General features: G+C 35.7%; 1 protein-coding gene and 1 non-coding gene across 14 annotated transcripts in view; one reads left to right on the top strand and one right to left on the bottom strand.

The window, feature by feature from the left end:
* Positions 1-18,438, top strand: part of Nrxn1 (neurexin 1) — a 986,324-nt gene that overhangs the window by 624,343 nt on the left and 343,543 nt on the right. The gene's annotated exons all lie outside the window — the stretch shown is intronic.
* Positions 16,383-16,492, bottom strand: LOC117286744. Its single transcript, XR_004517863.1, has one exon. It is a non-coding gene; the product is annotated as a U6 spliceosomal RNA (small nuclear RNA).

The raw sequence follows: 18,438 nt of genomic DNA, 5'->3' as shown, positions 1-18,438 counted from the left end.
CCCTTTTTTTTTTTTTTTTTTTTTTTTTTTTTTTTTTTGGTACTGGTGATCGAACTTGGGTCCTTGCGCTTGCGGGGCAGGCGCCGGAACCACTAAGCTAAAGCCTCAGGGCCTCAATACCCATTTTAAATGGCGTCTTAAACCTTTACCATTTTAAAAATAGATTAGCATCTTCTTAATAGTTTGTAGCATTATTATAATTTCACACCGAGTTATAATCACCTGTAATACTACAGTCAGCTATTTGGAGAATTAGTCTTATCTTGATTAAGTTACCATCTAGTATTTGCTTTGATTTTTTCAAGTATATATTTTAATATGTAGTAATTTCTGTATTTGTATAGTGTGATATTTCAGTATATGCATACAACATTGATGTAATTATCAAATCAGAGTAGTTTATGTATCTATAACTTCAGACATATCTTTTGATTGTGTGTGTTCACTTGTGTGTCTGTGTGCACTGCAGAAGGAACCCAGTGCCTCACACATGCTAAGCGGGTGCTCTACCACTGAACTGTTCACTCTTGACACTTAAGGCTCCTATTTTGAAATGCTGTGACAGAGTGGAAGGGAATGCAAACTTTGAAATAAAGGCAATGAGGGTTTGTTCCTTGATCTACCATATACTACGTGTGTACAGATTCCTTATAATATTGATGAGCTGTAGTTCTCATGCCTCTAATATAGAGAGAATAAGATATATCTTATATCTAATTGCATGATGACAAAAAAATAATGATTGCTTCCTATTTGTATTCCTGGTCAAATTTAAAACTCTCGACTTTTCTTATGTTAACCAAAGATGTTAACTACACACATTGTGGCAACTGCTTTAAATCAGTAGCTTCTGAAGCATTTGCTACCACTTCATTTCTCCTAGGTTTTCTTTGTATAGAGTCTGGCCAGTGAGTGGCAAAGGCTTAGAACCCTGTATAAATAGGATAGTTCTACAATTCAGTTTAATCAATCTATAATTTATCTAAAATGATTGTGTATGAAATAAGCATACAACCTAAAAGTGTTCAATTCATCTTCACATAGTTATTGTGAATATTTGTAACACAGTCTGTCTAGAAACACTGTGTTCACTGAGAAAATCCACCTAGTCCCTGCTTCTGGAAAATGTTTTATAAAGTAATTTGGAAAAGTTGCATTTGGAACATTTGCAAAAGTTGGTAATTTAGACATTTAAAAAATGTGGATCTATTCAAATAACTTTAAGGTAAATTCCAGGAAAGTTGTAATAAGCTAGTGAACCTTTTACAAGAAAATGGTGTTTTTTTCCCCCTCTCCCAGTTGCCTTTCAGTGCAATGAAAATGTAAGATTTGCTCAGTTATTTTTCTAGTGGCCCACACTGCAAGTGTGGGAGAAACTCCCTTATGTCTACTGACTGCCCCTTCTTCAGAACGTAGTTCTTCATCCTCACTGAAATTCCCAGTTATTTTTGTCAGATTGCTTTAGAAGTCAGTCAGTCAGTCTAAAGATCTCTCAAAAGACTGGTTTGGAATTGGGTAAATTAAGCAATGAGAGGGTAAAAAAAACCTCAGAATTTCCACTTGTGAAAAGTGTTTCGTATTACGAGGTTGTATTTAATGTTACTGGAGTGTACATTCAAATATATCTTATCACTCGTTATTTTTTAGTCAGTGCAATTTCAGTAGTAAACAAACTTTTCTCAAAGTAATAACATAAAACATTACTTTATAATATCAAACAGAAAAATAAAAATATGAACAACATTTACTAAAGATTTTTCATTGCTGATGAACATATTTTGAGTCATGTTTGTAGGATTGGAGTGACATTTTTATAGAGTTATTCAAGCTTTCTTCACTGAATTTAAGAGAAGACCATGTGAGTGAAGAATATGATGTGTAGTATTCAATTAGAATTTACCTCAACCTAAAAGATTCAAAATCTAATATTAATGGAGGATAGGGAGGAGGACAAGGCATGGAAAACAGAAATGGAAATAAGAAGACAGAATGCAGAAAGGGAGAAATATCCGTGACTTGCCCTTCCTAAGCTATAACATAGGTTGGATATTTCCATTAGTTAAGATTAGTTTTCCCATCCCCAGTTCCTACAAATCCACAGCCAAGAATGAACAAAATAGTAATTTCTAAGAAATAATTTTTCTTTCCTCTTTTTTGGAGTCCTGCTGTCTGTTACTCCACCAATTGCTAGCAGTAAGGTTTTACCTAGGCAAACTTGAGGCTTAAACCTTCCTGAAAGAATTTGTATTTTAATAAAGGGATTCTTTGAAAATGTAGTGGATTTGCTATCCTAGTGTCGCCTCTTCAGCTCTCAGTGAAGACGCTCCTTTGGTCTGTATGCCCTGGTATATGTTGCTCATCAAATCATATAGATTGTCCTGTCCCTATGAGGCAGGAAAGACCTCATCCTTCAGCCTCACCTCACACACCATCCCTCTGCCCACCCCAGGCTGGACAAAATGTCCCTCTTGTATGCTTTGTTTTATCTTCTATTTAGATGTCTTCCTTCTTCACAATGAATTTTGCAAAAGTGGAGGCAGTATCTTGTCTTCAGTTCTAAGCATATTATAAGTGTTTATTTGATGAACATATGAAAAAATTACTACTGGCTATCCCTTAGCTTCCTCATATTTTAATAGAATATGAAGCAGTATAAACCTATAAAATGCTTTCATTGGTACTCTTTCAGACATTGTAAATGAATAATTTGTTGTTTGAGCATAGTAGAAACATGAAGAATTTTGTAGACAGTAAGAATTAGAGACAACATATATTTGCTGTACAGATAACTAGCTGATAATTTAGGCAATCTTGCCTTTCTCAGAAGTATTATAAATTAATCCTAAGGTTCTCCTTTTACTCCTTAAGTTTATACATTCAATAAAAGTGGCTGTAAGTTTATGAAACCCTTTTGGTATAAGCTGATCAAAGATTTGAAGTGTTTATTGCCTTCTTGGGAAGTCACCTGAGATTCAGACACTGACTGCACAGGCACTGGTGCTTCCTAATGTAGTGAAAATTCCTTTCTCCTGAAGTCAGGGCCAGAATGTGCAATGGAAAGGGAATCAGTTCCATTCCTTTGGATGCAGGCTTTCTCGAGTTACAGTGAAGAGAACCCATTAGATTAGTGTGAGGAATGGTAATATAAGGAAGCACAGGAAACCTTCCTGATAGTGCACAGCTGAGCAGCAAAAAGAGCTGGAACTTGGTCACAAGATATCATAGAAAATCTAACAAACCAGTTATTTTACCACCTCCCTCTATTCCAGGGTGGAAAATAGGTCATCTCTCTATTTCTTTCTGAGGATACACGTCACTTTCCAATAAACCTACCTATTAACCTTTTATTTCCTAGGCTTTTTTCTCTATTTTCCCTTTATTTTTACAATTGTTTCTTGGCCTGCTAAAATAAATTCTCCTTAAATTCAATACATGGAATCCAGCCAGACTGAGTTCCTTTGCTGTCCTGCTTCATAGATCACTGTCTCCCTGTGCCTCCCTGTGGAGTGATACCTTTGCTATTGGTATGCTACAACTGTGCGCTCTGTCTTGGACAGAGTAGTATGGCATGAGACTTGCCATATTATGCACATAGAATCCCTTATAGCCACTTCTTCCAGAAAGATCTTTGAATTCGGAAGGCATATTAGATGGAGGACTATTTGTGATAAAAATTTTGTGGATATAGCTGGTTGTTTGGACATATTGATCAGAATTGCTAGGAAAGATGGAGAAGAGATGCTACAATAGAATCAGGAGTGAGCAATCAAATGCCCGACAGGATCCAGGACAAGTTAGATATTGGAGAATGAGGCTGGTGTAGGGATGAAGAAAAATCATGTAAAAATCCAGAAAGCTGGTAATATTTAAGGACTAAAGGAAAAAAGAAAATAGAAAGACTTACGGTATATCCCCTTAGGGACACAGAAGACAGATAGCTGTGTGTGTCTTCAGCTAGTTTTTACTCTTTTAAATCGCATTAGCCTCACTTTATATACAATGAGCTCAATTCATTTCAGTTATGTTTACTGAGGTCACCTTCTATTCTAGGCAGTGTGCTTCTCTCTTTTTTGCCCTTGACTGTAGTTCTGTATGAATTAAGATTGAAAAAATGAATCAATTAAAATTTAATGGATCAAGATTTGGCATCATTGAAACTATTGAAAATATAATTAAAAGAGAGGTTCTGAAGGCAGTCTCAAAATTCCACTCCAAACATGTTTTGAGCACTGGGAGATTCTTTGCGACAGATTTCATAGTGTTTTCTTTGAAGGGAACAATGGTCATGTTGATCTACAAGTTCTGTTAGTGAGGACAAATCTATCATATCACTGTTTAGTTATATATAGTAATGCCTAGGTTAATCCTGAGCTTCCTAAAAGCATCTTTTTTTTTTTTTTTTTTGTACTCTTGATCCTGTTTAGCCCACCCTGAGCTTTCTGTGCATATTTTCCCAGTGATGCAGGAAATGATCAACTCTGACCAGTGGCTAGAGAGGATGACCAAGAACCCTACAAACTAACAGTAATACATTTTGGAGCCTGTAAAAACGTGAAAATGACAGTCTTTCATTTGGATTTGCAAATTTTCTCTGAAGTCATAGATAATAGGTCTTTTCTTATAGTTTTTTAATTCAAAATATTTGTAGGCAGTGCAAAAAATAGTCATAAATCGTGTTTAAGGGAATGGGTGTGACTGCTTTCCAATGTAATTTCATGGACACTGCAATTTCAATTTTTTGTTTTATATAGTTTTTATGTATTACAAAATATTCTTGTTTTAATTTCTTGTCAACTGTTTAAAAGTCTAAAAGACACTCTTCATTTACCAGCAATACAAAAAGAGATGGTGGGTGGGATCTGCCTGGGACCTCATCTTGCCAACCTGGATTTAAATGAAGAAACCACCATCTAAGAATCTGAAGTTGAAGGGGGGTTACTTAGAGCTTGGTGCAGAGTCAGGCAGCTTCCAGGTTGGTGAGTTACTTGCTGTCCTGGTGTAAAGCACTTATTGAGTGCTATTAAGGTTTAATAAGCTGACAGTAGAACACCAATGCTGTCCATTAGAACCTTACAGTGCTTCTGGGAAAATGCTCACCCAAGGGTCTGTGGTACTCATAAATATTAACAGTCCTTTGTGGTCTCCTTTGTTTGGATAAAACAAGGTGCTAGAATTTATTGTTCCTGTGACTTAAATTTCTGGACATACCAACTACACTTGCTCTTTTCAAATAAAAGTCAGTTTGGATTTATTTAGAGACTTTGCCCCTATGGGAGAAATATCAGAACAATATGTCTGAGAAAGCAGGACACACATTTCTTAAAAATTCAGCAGGCCTCTGGCATGGTTAAATTACTTTTCGCTGATACTGGGAGAAATTCCCTGGCACTCACAGGAGGATGGCCTTTCCTGGGAACCATGGGACCTCCTTTGATTATATCTGTAGCCAAGTGTGGCCTGTTTAGTAATCTCCTAATAACCTGGCTAAATGCTGTGTGATGCCCAGCACAGACAGCGTTGTACCCAAGCAAGCAGTTGAAGACACAATCCTTGGTTTAAAATCTTCCCCTATTTAAAAATAGTTGTGAATACTTTGTTTTGGTACTTGAAGGGAGGAAGAGAAATGATTTGACAGATGCCTAAGTCTGGAAAAGCAAGTTAAGCAAACTGGATTATTTGTTGAAACTCTTTAGTTTCTGGAAGTAGGAAAGCACGTGAGCTAATGTTTCCTAATAATAGTTTTTTGTTTGTTTGTTTTTTTGTTTGTTTTTGGCTTTAATTTAGAGACTATTCCCCCTACCCCAACTCTAGTTGTGCAGCTCCATGAGTAAAATGAGAAAAAAAAATCCCTTTTCCTTCTTTAGTAAGCACACGCTGGTAAGATTACACTGGAGGATTTTTCTCCACTATCTCTCTAGAAATAGAAATATACTGATGTCACATGGCTACATTACATCCACATTCGACTGGTAATAGTACCTCAGCTGCAGGCAAATGGGCCCTGAGAAGAAACACAGTGCTGGAAAGGCTTCCTTTGCCAGCCTCATTTGAAGAAAATTCTCATTATTCAGTATGCCTGTCAACTGCGTACAGCAAAATGCCTTCTAGAACAGTTATATTCATTCCTTAGCCCTACTCTTTGTCCAAAGGAGAGCTGATTTTGCCAGTGTGCTTTCGTTAAAACCTAATTCTAATTCTATGTTGGCCTAAACCAGTATTCCTAACTCCAAACCAATAGATCACCAGGCACCCCAAAAAACAGCTTCCTTCAGTCCCTTTCTACTCTATGGCCGAGTGTGAATCCAGTGTCGCCTGCCTTCTCAGAGACCTCCTTGCCTTGCTGGCTGGAGTGCCCAGGACACTGGCACTTTTACGCTTTTTTCCAGAGATGGTTTTCTGCTTACTCATCAGAAGTGTTGCTCAAACAGGGCAAATTTAATGACTGCAACAAAGCATAGGCCTGGTATTATGCCTATCACCCAGATCCAAGAGCACCTGTATCATTCAAAGAGGATGTTTTGAGGCAAGTGTTGGCACCTAAAAATATCTTTATTTTCTTACTGTCTTGGTACATACTGAACAAGTCATGCAAAGCAAACTCAACCGCATAAATTGCTTTTATTTAGAAGTTGGTAGAGAAGAGCATCTTCGATTTTGATTGAAGTTTGGATTAAATGAAATTATTAAATGCCCCATGAATCTTTTCTTTTTGGGGAAAGAAATGCTACTCAGTTGTCATTAATTATCTTGCGTAAATGAATTTACCTTGTTGATTATTTTCTCTCTTGCTTCTAACTATGAACTTATTTGTACTTTTTAATATATGTGTATAATAGGGGAAATATCTGATATTATTTATTAAGACTGAAATCTGAAAGCCATTTTTTCATTACTGTGCTTAATTATCATCCTTAATTTTTCCAAAGCATGTTCCAGTTTCACTTAAAATTAATTTCAAATTGTTTCTTAACAAGTAAGTGCTAACAACTGGAAACAGTTGGCTCTGGAAACATTGCCATTTGAGGTTTGGAATCCTGAATATTGCTTTTCCTTCTAAAAATTTAATGAATTTGACAAAGGTTAGCTGATTGTGGAATGTACATATATCATATTTACTTCCTGTGCACTGAATTCAAGTGTCTTGTTTCTATTTGAAATCAATAGCAGTGAAGTTCTGTATGTTTTATAGATAAGGACTTTATATACATAGCTATTTATAAATTATGCGAACGTGTTTGTAGTACATATATTTGTAATAAGTATTTCAGTTTAATTTATAGCCTTGATTAATTAGATCTACCTTGAAAATTCATAGCTAATATTAAAGTACATTTATAATTATGCAATTATATTTACAAATACAATATATTTACATATAATTATATTTACAATATGCCATTTAGTTCATGTAGCAGGAAAGAAGCCAAATTCTTTACACCTTTGGCAAATATATTAAACTGTTCCTGGATTCCAATAAAATGCCACTTTTGTCAGCACAACTTGATATGACGCATTCATATAAAAAGATAGTTAAGAAGTGAAGTTTTTTTGGAGAATAATACCGGTGTGGTAGAGGAAGCATTACCATCAGAGGATATAATTGTCCTCAAGGAGAAAAATCTGTTACCCAGCTTCAGACATCTTGGTGACATTGTGAGAGGGGGCATGTAATTATTACTTCTTGTAATAATGTATAGAACTTCAAGTTATTTGATGACTAGTTATTGCTATTTAAATCCCTTTTAGCAATTGGCTCTATTTAAATGTTACTCAATCTCTTCCAGGTGTATGTTTTGCAAACTTTTCTTTCTATCTGTTCTGGTTCTCCGACGTTCCTTTCCTCATCTGTTAAATCACTACTGAGTCTCCAAAACTGGATACCCCGAATTGCCTTGCATTCCTTGCTTTCTCACTTGCTTCCCCCACAGCTACTAAGCTTCTGTGTCTCATTTCATCCCTTCCTTTCGTCATTCCAGCTGACTCTCCTGTTCCACTCCAACCTGAACTGTCACAATTTAGGGATCTGACTCTCCTAACTGGAACAAATAGTCACTTCTTTAAAAAGTATTCATTCTCTACCCACCATTTCTCAAACTTGACATTTTTGACATTTGGGGCTGGATAATTCATGTTGTGGGGACCGTCTTTTGTGTTGTAGGATGTTTAGTAGAATCCCTGACTCCTATCCAGTAGATGCCAGTGCCACTTCTCTTCCAGTTATGACATCAAAAGGGTGTCCATACATTGAGATTTCCCAGGAAGCAGAGTTGCCCCCAATAACAGCCATAGCTCTAAACTCATTGCTAAATACCACTCCTGTCAAATAGGTGTTCACTAAATGGTTGATTGCGCGTTATTCATATGATGTAACATAATCACAAGCTGTTTAAATATACAAGAGAAAGATTCTTTTGAGTTTTTGTTTTGACTGGATATTAAAGCCCCGAAGATATGTTTAGGTTGTGCATCAATAATACTACTATTATTCTAAACATCCCTCTTTGTTGTGTCTACTTCTGCCTTCCCTCAGTTCAAGGTCCTTTCCCCAATAGTATAGTTCCTTATATTCCAAACTTAAATTACAAGATTCCTTATACATTGATGTATCAGGAAATGGTAGTCCAGAAATCCTCCTAGGTTATCAAAATAAAAAATTTCAGACATATTAAATGATATTTTTGAATACCATATCTGAAATGAATAAAGCAAGCTGAAACTTATGGGAAATTGAATCTTCTTATCAGCCACTAACACTTATTTTCATTTGTTTCGAATGTATTTTTATCTAACATGTGGTAGACTATGAGAATGATACAACATGGAAACAGAGACCAGATCATTCCATTATAATAATACATTTGTACCCTAATGAAGACTGTGTCCTACAGTCAGATGGTAGAAAGCAAACTTTTTGTGAGAGACAGGCTATTTTTAGACATCTCCCTTCTGTTGCAGTTTTCCATCTTAGAGAAATGAGACTTGCTAATATTCAGAGCATGTGAGCTCTGGGCTGTATCAGGAAAAGACCGTTCCGTCAAATACTGGTTAACATCTAAAGTGAAATTATATAAACATCCTTTTAGAAGAGATCAATAGCAAATCTCTATCCACTTGTAATTACCTTCCCCTATTATATTTTTCATGTTTCCCAATGCTAATGGTACAGGAAATCTCATAGAGAAGATTTCAATGAACTTGTTCTATCATTTTGGGTAGAGAACTGTAGAAAGAGAAGCCTCTGATTTTAGATTCAGAAACTTGTAAGCAATTAAAACACAAGTTCCTAAAAATGTAAGCCCTGAATTGGAGTAGCTTTAACACAAGTCCCATAGTTTACTTTTATATAACCATTGAAAAAGTATTCAACTTCAAGCTCATTAATATCTTGTAGTAATTGGCATAAGGTTTAGAATTTTATAAATTAATGTCACCTTCAATAAAACATAAGTTCTATACATCAATCCTTTATACTTAAATGCCAAAGTCAGCATCTTTCTATATTGTAAAGAATAAGAATAAGAATAAGAAGCAACCAAAATGAGATTATCATAAAATGTCATGTTATTTCTTAGGAACCAAAAGTAATTCCCTGATTATCCCTGAATTTCAAACTCTAATTTTATCTTAATACTTAAGAAATAATGTGAATATATATGTATATAATAATGTGAATATATATCCTTGAATTATTTTTTATAATTATAGAGTAATCACTTTTCTTCACAGTTTTTGAATGTGCTTACAAAGTTAATGTAATAACATAGCAGAGATTTTTTTCTGGTTTTGTTGGCTTGGCTAGGAGTTGTTGTTTATAAGTTTGTCTTCTACTCCTTTCAGTAATATTTGTGGATCATTCATACCTTAAAACATTTTTCTGTGTTATTCTTCCTGTGTTACGTTTTCTTTTTTTTTTCTTATCATTCAGTTTATTAGTACTTCTTAGGTATACAGTACAGTTACATTCATCATTGCGATCTTGTATCTTTACATGACAGATCCTGGTTCTCATATTTTCCCCATACCCCTGCCCTCCCTGCACCCCCTCCACTATTTGAAAAGACTTTGTTTCCATTTTTCCTTTTCTCTTATTTTTTCTTTTCCCTACCCTTTCCACTTCCCTTTAGCCATTTTCTTCCTATCTTACATTATCAGTTATACAATTTGGATCTTATTTACACTTTTAGTTTTTCACACCAGAAAAACTATTTGGTATTTACACATGTGTGTCCTATTTATTTCACTTAAGAGTATGTCCTCAATATGCATCCATTTTCCTATGATGACTCTAGTTTCTCATTCTTTATGGCTGAGTAGTACTCCATTTTATAGAAAAACTACATCTTCTTTATCCAGACTCCAATTGATGGGCAGTTGGGCTGTTTCAAATTTTAGCTATTACAAATTGTGCTGCTATAAACATAGGTGAGAATATATCACTGTGGTATGATTCTTTTTATTCTTTTGGAAAGATACCCAGCAGAAGGATAGCTGGGTCAAATGGAGCCTCTAATCCTAGTTGTTTGAGGTATCTCCATATAGATTTCCACAGTGGTTGCACCAGTCTGCACTCCCAACAATAGAGAAGGGTTCCTTTCTCCCCACAACCCCGCCAGCAATTGTTATTGGTTGATTTATTTATAACAGCCGTTTTCCTCTGGGGTGAGGTGGAATCTCAATGTTGTTTTTAACCTACATCTCTAGAATGACCACTGATGTTGAACATTTTTTCATGTATTTATTTACTGCCTTTACTTGTTTGTCTGAGAAATGTCTGCTCATTTCAGATACCCATTTTTTAATCAGGTCTTTATATTTGGGGGCCTGTTTTTTTTGAGTTCTTTACATATTCTAGATAATAGTCCTTTGTCTGAGGAGCAGCTGGTAAAAAAATTTTCTCACATTGTAGGTTGTCTCTTAGCTCTGTCGGTGGTTTCTCTTGCAGTGCAGAAGCTTTTTAATAGAGCCCAGTTGTTGATTCTATGTGATAGTCCCTGTGTTACTGAGCATCTGTTCATAAAGTCTTTTCCTATGCCAATGTCTTCAAGAATTCTCCCTAATTTATCATCCTGCAAGTTAAGTGTTTCTGTTTTAATATTTAGATTTTAATCCACTTGGATTTGAGTTTAGTGCATGGTGAAAGATAAGGGTCTAGTTTTAATCTTTGGCAGGTTGAAATCCAGTTTTTCCAACACAATTTATTAAAGAAGATATCTTGCCTCCAGTGAGGATGGTTGGTACCTTTGTTAAAGATGAGGTAGCTGAGTACATCTGGAGTTGTTTCTGTATCTTCCAATTTATGCCACTGATCCTCAGGTCTTTTTCTTTGCCAGTATAATTCTGTTTTTAATACAGTGGCTTTGTAGTATAGTTTCAAGTTGGAATTGTGATACCCATTGCTGTGTCTCTGTTGTCTAGAATTTCTTTTGCTATTCTAGGTCTCTTTTTGTTCCAAATGAATCTTTGGATTGTTTTCTCTACTTCTGTGAAATATACTGTTGTAATTTCAATTGGGATTGCCTTGAATCTGTATAGCAGTTTTGGAAGTATGGCCATTTTCGCTGTTGTTTCTTCCTACCCAGGAGCAAGGGATATCTTCCCATTTTCTTATATTGTCTTCTGTCTCTTTTTTCAGAGTACTGTAGCTTTCAGTGTAGAGGTCTTTGGCTTACTTTGTTAGATTGCTTCCTAGATACTTCATTTTTTGGATGCTATTGTAAAAGGAATTGTTTTCCTAATTTCTCTCTCAGTGATTCTGTTATTTGTGTACAAGAAGGCTATTGATTTTTGAGTGTTGACCTTGTATCCAGCTACTCTGCTGAAAGTGTCAATTAAGTCTAGAAGTCTTTTGGTGGAGTTTTTTTGGGTCTTCTATATAGAGTATCATATCGTCAGCAAATAATGACAATTTAACTTCTTCCTTTCCTATCTTTATTGTTTTAATTTCTTTCTCATGTCTAATTGCTGTGGCTAATGTTTCCAGAACTATATTGAACAGGAATGGTGATAGTGGACCTCTTTGTCTTGTTCCTGATTTTAACATGAAGATTTTCAGTTTTTAGTCATTTAATGTGATGTTGGCTCTTGGTTTTTCATAGATAGCCTTTGTCAAGTTGAGATAAAGACCATCTCTTCCAATTTTCTGCAGGGGTTTTACCATGAATGAGTGTTGAATTTTGTTGAATGCTTTTTCTGCATCCATTGAGATGATCATATGAATTGTGTCCTTCACTCTGTTAATATAGTATATTACATTTATTGATTTATGTATGTTGAACCATCCTTGCATCCCTGGAATAAATTCAACTTGGTCAGGGTGTTTGATCTTCTTGATGACCCTCAGAATTCTGTTTGTCAGTATCTTATTGAGGATTTTTGCATCTATGCTCATTAGGAAGATTGGCTTGTGGTTCTCTTTTTTTAGTTGTGCCTTTCCCTGGTTTTGGAATCAAAGTAACACATGTTTCCAGGAATGAATTTGAAAGTATTGATTTCCTTTTGATTTCATTGAAAAGTTTAAAGAGTAGTGGCAATAGTTCTTCTCTAAATGTCTTGCAGAATTCAGCAGTTAAGCCATCAGGACCTGGGCTTTTCTTTGTTGGTAAATTTTTAATTGCATTTTCAATTTCACTGATTGTAATTGGGGTGTTTAGAATTTTTTATCTTCTTTGTTCAACTCTCGTAATTTATATGTATGTAGAAATCTGTCCATTTCTTCTATATTTTCCATTTTATTAGAGTACAGGTTTTTGAAGTAGGTGTTAAGGCCGGGGATTTAACTCAGTGGTTCAGTGGCCTGCCTCGCAAGTGCAAGGACCAGAGTTCGATCCCTGGTACCAAAAAAAAAAGAGTACAGGTTTTTGAAGTAGGTGTTGATGATCCTCTAGATTTCTGCTGCATCTGTGGTGACTTCACCTTTTTCATTCCTAATTGCATGGATCTGAGCCTTTTCTTTCCTTTTTTTGACAAGGATGGCTAAAGGTTTATCCATTTTATTTATTCTTTCAAAAAACCAACTCTTCGATTCATTGATTTTTTTTTGAATCATTCTCTTAGTCTTCATTTCATTGATTCCTGCTCTGATCTTTATAATTTCCTCCCTTGTATGAGGTTTGCATTTGTCTTGCTCTTCCTTTTCTGGGAGCTTAGGATTCTTCATTAAGTTGTTTATTTGAGCTTGCTCTGTTTTTCTAGTGTGGGCATTCACTGCTAAGAATTTTCCAGGTAGAACTGATTTCATTGTGTCCCATAGGTTCCTGTATGTTGTATTGGTATTATCATTTATTTGTAAAAACTGACTAATTTCTTCTTTAATTTCCTCTGTAGCCCATTGATTGTTCAGGAGAGTGTTATTCAATTTCTGTGTGTTTATGAAATTCTTCCTATTTCTTATGCTATTGATCTCCAGCTTAATTGTGCTTATGGTCTGATAATATACATAGGATAACTTCAATTCCTTTGTATTTATTTAAACATGTTCTATGAGCTTGTATGTGGCCTATTTATTAAGTCCAGTTGTTCATAAACTTGGTTCAGTGCTAGTATTTCATTGTTGATTTTTTTCTTCTAGATGATCTGTTTATTTGTGACAGTGGGGTATTTAGGTCCCTCTCTACTATTATATTATTGCCTATTTGGTTTTCATGTCCCTTAATATTTGTTTTGTATAGTTGGGGGCATTTGTATTTAGCACATATATATTTATGATTGTCATCTCTTCCTCTTGGATTGTTCTGTTTACAAGGATGTAGTGACTTTGTCTTTCTTAATTAATTTTGGTTTGAAATTTATCTGCAAATAAGAGAGCTAGTGACCCCCACTTTTTTCTGGGCTCCTGTCACATGGAGAACTGTTTTCCATCCTTTACTTTCAGTCTGTGAGTTTCTTTTTGAGCTAGGTGTGTTTCTTGTGTACAACATATTGTTAGATTTTGATTCTTAATCCATTCTGCCAATCTATTTCTTTTGATTGGTCAATTGAGGCAATTAATATTGATGGGTATACCTGATATATTCTAACTTATCATTGTCATGTAGTTGGGCCTTTTTAACACCCCCCCCTTTTTGCCTTGCCTAATGGATTTGCTGTTGGGCCTAATGGTTTTATGACCTTCATTGTCTTTTTCTAGGGTATTGTTGAGAATTGTTTGGAGGCTGGTTTATTATTCATGAAGTTTCTCAGGTGTTCTTTGTCATGGAAGTGCTTTATTTCCCCATCCATTTTAAAAGAGAGTTTTTGTTTTTTGTTTTGTTTTGTTTTGTTTTGTTGTACTGGGGATCAAACTCCTTGTGCTTGCAAGGCATGCATCAGAACCACTGAGGTAACTCCCCGGCTCTGCAAAGAGAGTTTTACAGGATACATCAGTCTAAACTGGAGGTTGTTTTATTTTAGGGTTTGAAATACCTCACTCCAGGCTCTCCTTGACCTGAACGTTTGCGTTGAAAAGTCTGCTATGATTCTGATGGACTTTGCATGTGATTTGTTTCTTTTCTCTAACTGCTTACAATATTTTGTTCTTCTGTTGGGTTTCCAGGATCTTGACTATTATATGTCAAGATATAGATTTTTTTTTTTTATGATGGCTAGTTGGAGTCCTGTATGCCCCACTTATCTGTATTTCAAATTCTTCCCCTCTGTTAGCAAAGTTTTCTGACATTAATTCTGTGAACATTTTTTTTTATGTCATTTGAACTTTCTTCTGCTACTTCATGGATTCCTATCAGTCTTATATTATTCTTCTTTATATCATCTAGGAGTTGTCAGATTGAGTTCTTGTGATCCCTTACTCTTTTTAAGAGATCCCTCTTCATGGTCACTGACCACAGTCCTATCTTCTATATCTGAAATCCTATCTTCACATTTTTCATTTTGCTGCGAATGCTTTCTATAGATTTTTTTTAAATCTCTTGGATATCCATTTGAATGTTTCATGGATTCCATTTCTTTCCCATGATTGTCATTCATGGCCTATATCATGGTCCTGAACTCATCTATTTTTTTGTCTGTTTCTGTTCTACAGTCTCTAATCATGTCTTTCATTGTGCTCACCATCTGTGTTGCTATCAGGGAAATTATTTCTGTTTTAAATTTTTCTAGAGTCTGATTGATCTGTTTTGTTACTTCCTGTGTTGTGAGTTCAGGGTGTCCTGGTGGTTGATTGTCAGACTTTTCCACCTTGTTTCCCTTTGAATTTGCTGTTGGTGAGCTAGAAGTGTATTTGTGCCTTGCTTAATTATTTTCTCATTTTTATTTTTGTTGTTCATACAGTCCTTGGTTTGATTCCTGGGTTAGTACTTTGTTTTTCCTGATATAGCTGCTCTTTAGGTTTTGAGTCTCTAATGACTCAGAGACATCTCATTTTCATAATATCAGGAAGCACAACTGATCAAAGTAATCATAACCCTTTAGCCCAATTGAGACAATCAGCAACACAACAGCATCACATACAGCTTAGAAATTGACAAATTTGTCATAGTTATTGATATTTTACCTTTAACCATATGAATTAAATAAAAAGGACCAGCCAAAAATATGTTTATAGTAAATAAACTCTTCAATATAGCAACTTTACCCTTTAGGATGGGGACTTAGAAGGAGTTGGGTGGAGAGGAATAGGTAGAAGGATAGAAGAAGGTTTCACGTGAAGCCAGAAGACACAGGATGATCACACAAACTCTGGGAAACTGTTGAAGACAAGAGGAAAAGACAGAGTGCAAGGACAAAGACAAGAGGAGAACAATTTAACAGTAATAGGGAAGCTATAAATTGTACTCAGTTTCCTTTGAAAATAATGACACTTGAGAGAAGGAAAAAGAGAGAAGAAAAGAAAAAGAAGGAAGAAATCCAAATTAGGGTGGAAACAGAGACAAAAAGGGAGATGAAGAGCAATATCAGGGAGCAAGAGATTGAGTGGAAAAAAGAAGAAAGAAAAATTTGAAGAGTGGGAAAAAATAAAATTCTAAAAGTAAATATTAACAATTATAAAGAAGAGGCAAATAAAGAAAAAAAATTGAAATGTCTCCTTTATATAGTATATCTCTGCTGTCACAATAGACAATGTGGGCAGCAATTTGTAGATTAAGTCAATCAGTCCCAGCTAGCCAATGACAGACCCCTGAGATTCAGGTTGAATTCTGCCTGCACGGCCCAAGTTGAGCTCCCTGACCTCCTGCAGGGTTAAATGCTGCAAGGTTCTACAGCAGGTTGCAGCTGCCCTTCCCCTGAAGATAGTCCAGGTTCTGATGGAACGTGGTGATCCCTTTTACATACCAAGTATGAAGTCTGGTGTGCCTTTATTGAAATTTTTCACTTTTGTTTTGTGGATCTCAGTAAAATGGCCTTTATGACCACCTGTGCCTCTGCAGTGTGGATCCAGGTACTGGCACAGAAATATGGAGTGCTTCACCAATTTGCGTGTCATTCTTGTGCAGGGGCCATGCTAATCTTCTCTGCATCGTTCCAATTTTAGTATATGTGGTGCCGAAGTGAGTGCTACAGTTTTCTTTTCTTTTCTGTTATATTTTCTGCAACTCTCCCCAGTAATATCAACTTGAGAGTATTTTGTTCTATCATTCACTGTTGTTTTCAGGGTTTTTTTTTTTTATTTGTTTGTTTGTTTTTTTTTTTTTTTTTTTTTTTAGGGTTTTTTTTTTTTTTTTTTTTTTTTTTTTTTTTTTTTTTTTTTTTTGGCCAGATGAAGGTTGAACTCCATTTACTGAGCGATGAGTTGCATGGATATTTTGAAACACTTTTCACGAGTCTTACTATAGGTGAAAGATTTAAATATATATTCTGATGTATCAAACAATACCCCAGCAAGTGGTATGCAAGTACAGAAAACTCCAGATATAAAGAAACATGTTAAAAAGTGGGATTTCATGAACTTTTTTTTCTGAAAGATATTTTGTACCCTGAAATGTTTAAATGATTATCCATTTCTATTTTAAAAGTAAAAAAATTAAAAACATGCACCTCTCACTTGGTTTAAAAATAAGAAAAGCAATCTCCTGCCTTGCCCTGTAGACTTTCCTGTATTAAGTGGGTAAGAGGCTGGAATTGAGCTGGTGAGTAAAGGCAGAGGAAAGAGAAAGCATTTACTGACTACCATGTAACCTGTGACAGGGCCTCTCCTGGACCCTGGGGATACCATTGAGAAAAAATGTAGTCTCACTTATGGCGTTTATAAGCCATCCTGAGATACAGTCATTAAAATGGCCTAAACTACACAGTAATTTTAAATCCATCTGATCGCAGAAGACTGGAAGATATTTTAGAGCCTCATAATGGGAGACTCCAAGAAGGCAAGGACTGCACTGGGCCCTGATTCATATTTGGGCTGTAATTGGCTGATGGGTGGAAATTCTCAGGGCCCAGGGCAAAGAATTGCCAGGTAAGAGATGCCCTGTGGATGGTTTAGCACAAGCTCTGGCACTGAGGCATGGGGAGAAACACTATTTTTAACTAGTTGAAATGGTGTTGTTGACCTTCACCCAAGGCTGTTGACTGAGAATCCTTAATGGTCATTAGAACACAGTTAGGGTGGTCACCATGATTTCCCGGAGGAAGCCCTCTAATCATTTTTCTTAAACCAAGGCTTTCACACTGAGGTACATCTCCAGCCCTTTCTTTTATTCTTTATTTTGAGACAGATTCTTGCTAAGTCACTTACTTGCCCAGGCTCAGCTAGAACTGGCAATGCTTTTGCCTCAGCCTCCCAGAGTACTGGGATTACAGACATGAACCATCAGGCCCAGATTCACTATCTTGAATGTGCAATGAAAGTTTAGCAACTTAATACTCTGGAATGCCATCCATCAATTAGGCATCTCTTGTACTGTTCTTGGTGTGGGAAGGAAAGGAGGAAGTAAACGCTTCCTCTATTAAAGGACTTTACAAAGAAAGAAAAGGCACTTACCTTGGGTTTTCCATATCCAGCTTTGAGGAAAATGAGTCTGGAATTTCTGATAAGAATGAATACAGAGATGAGCACTACTATTAGAAACCACAGACAGTGTCTATTGGGATACAGCAGCCAGTTAGATGGAAAATGTACATAAAACAACCAGAGCATATATTAAATCACAAACATTTGTTTGCAGATTCAAATTTGTAGCAGAAAATAAGAAACACTTAGATGAGCTAAGAAAAAACAGCCTCAAATATATAGGACCCCTGACAGTTCTATTTGAGGAGTGACTCTATGAGATGTTTGTTGTCATTGCATTCTTCAGTCTTTTATAAGTGGACATCCAATATTCCAAATAAAGCCTTCAATTATTTATCAGAAAAATAAATTATTGATTCATTTCACCATGTGCAGTTTTAGCTTTAAGTAAGAATGATACTTGGGCCGGGGATTTAGCTCAGTAGTTCGGTGGCCTGCCTTGCAAGCACAAGGACCCGAGTTCAATCCCTGGTACCAAAAAAAAAAAAAAAAAAAAA

This window comes from Fukomys damarensis, unplaced genomic scaffold (assembly GCF_012274545.1).
Source record: "Fukomys damarensis isolate Sample0158 unplaced genomic scaffold, DMR_v1.0_HiC HiC_scaffold_2, whole genome shotgun sequence".
In the NCBI taxonomy this organism is placed as follows: domain Eukaryota; kingdom Metazoa; phylum Chordata; class Mammalia; order Rodentia; family Bathyergidae; genus Fukomys; species Fukomys damarensis.
The sequence above is the reverse complement of the archived record's forward strand: the minus strand, read 5'-3'. Positions and strand labels throughout refer to the sequence as shown.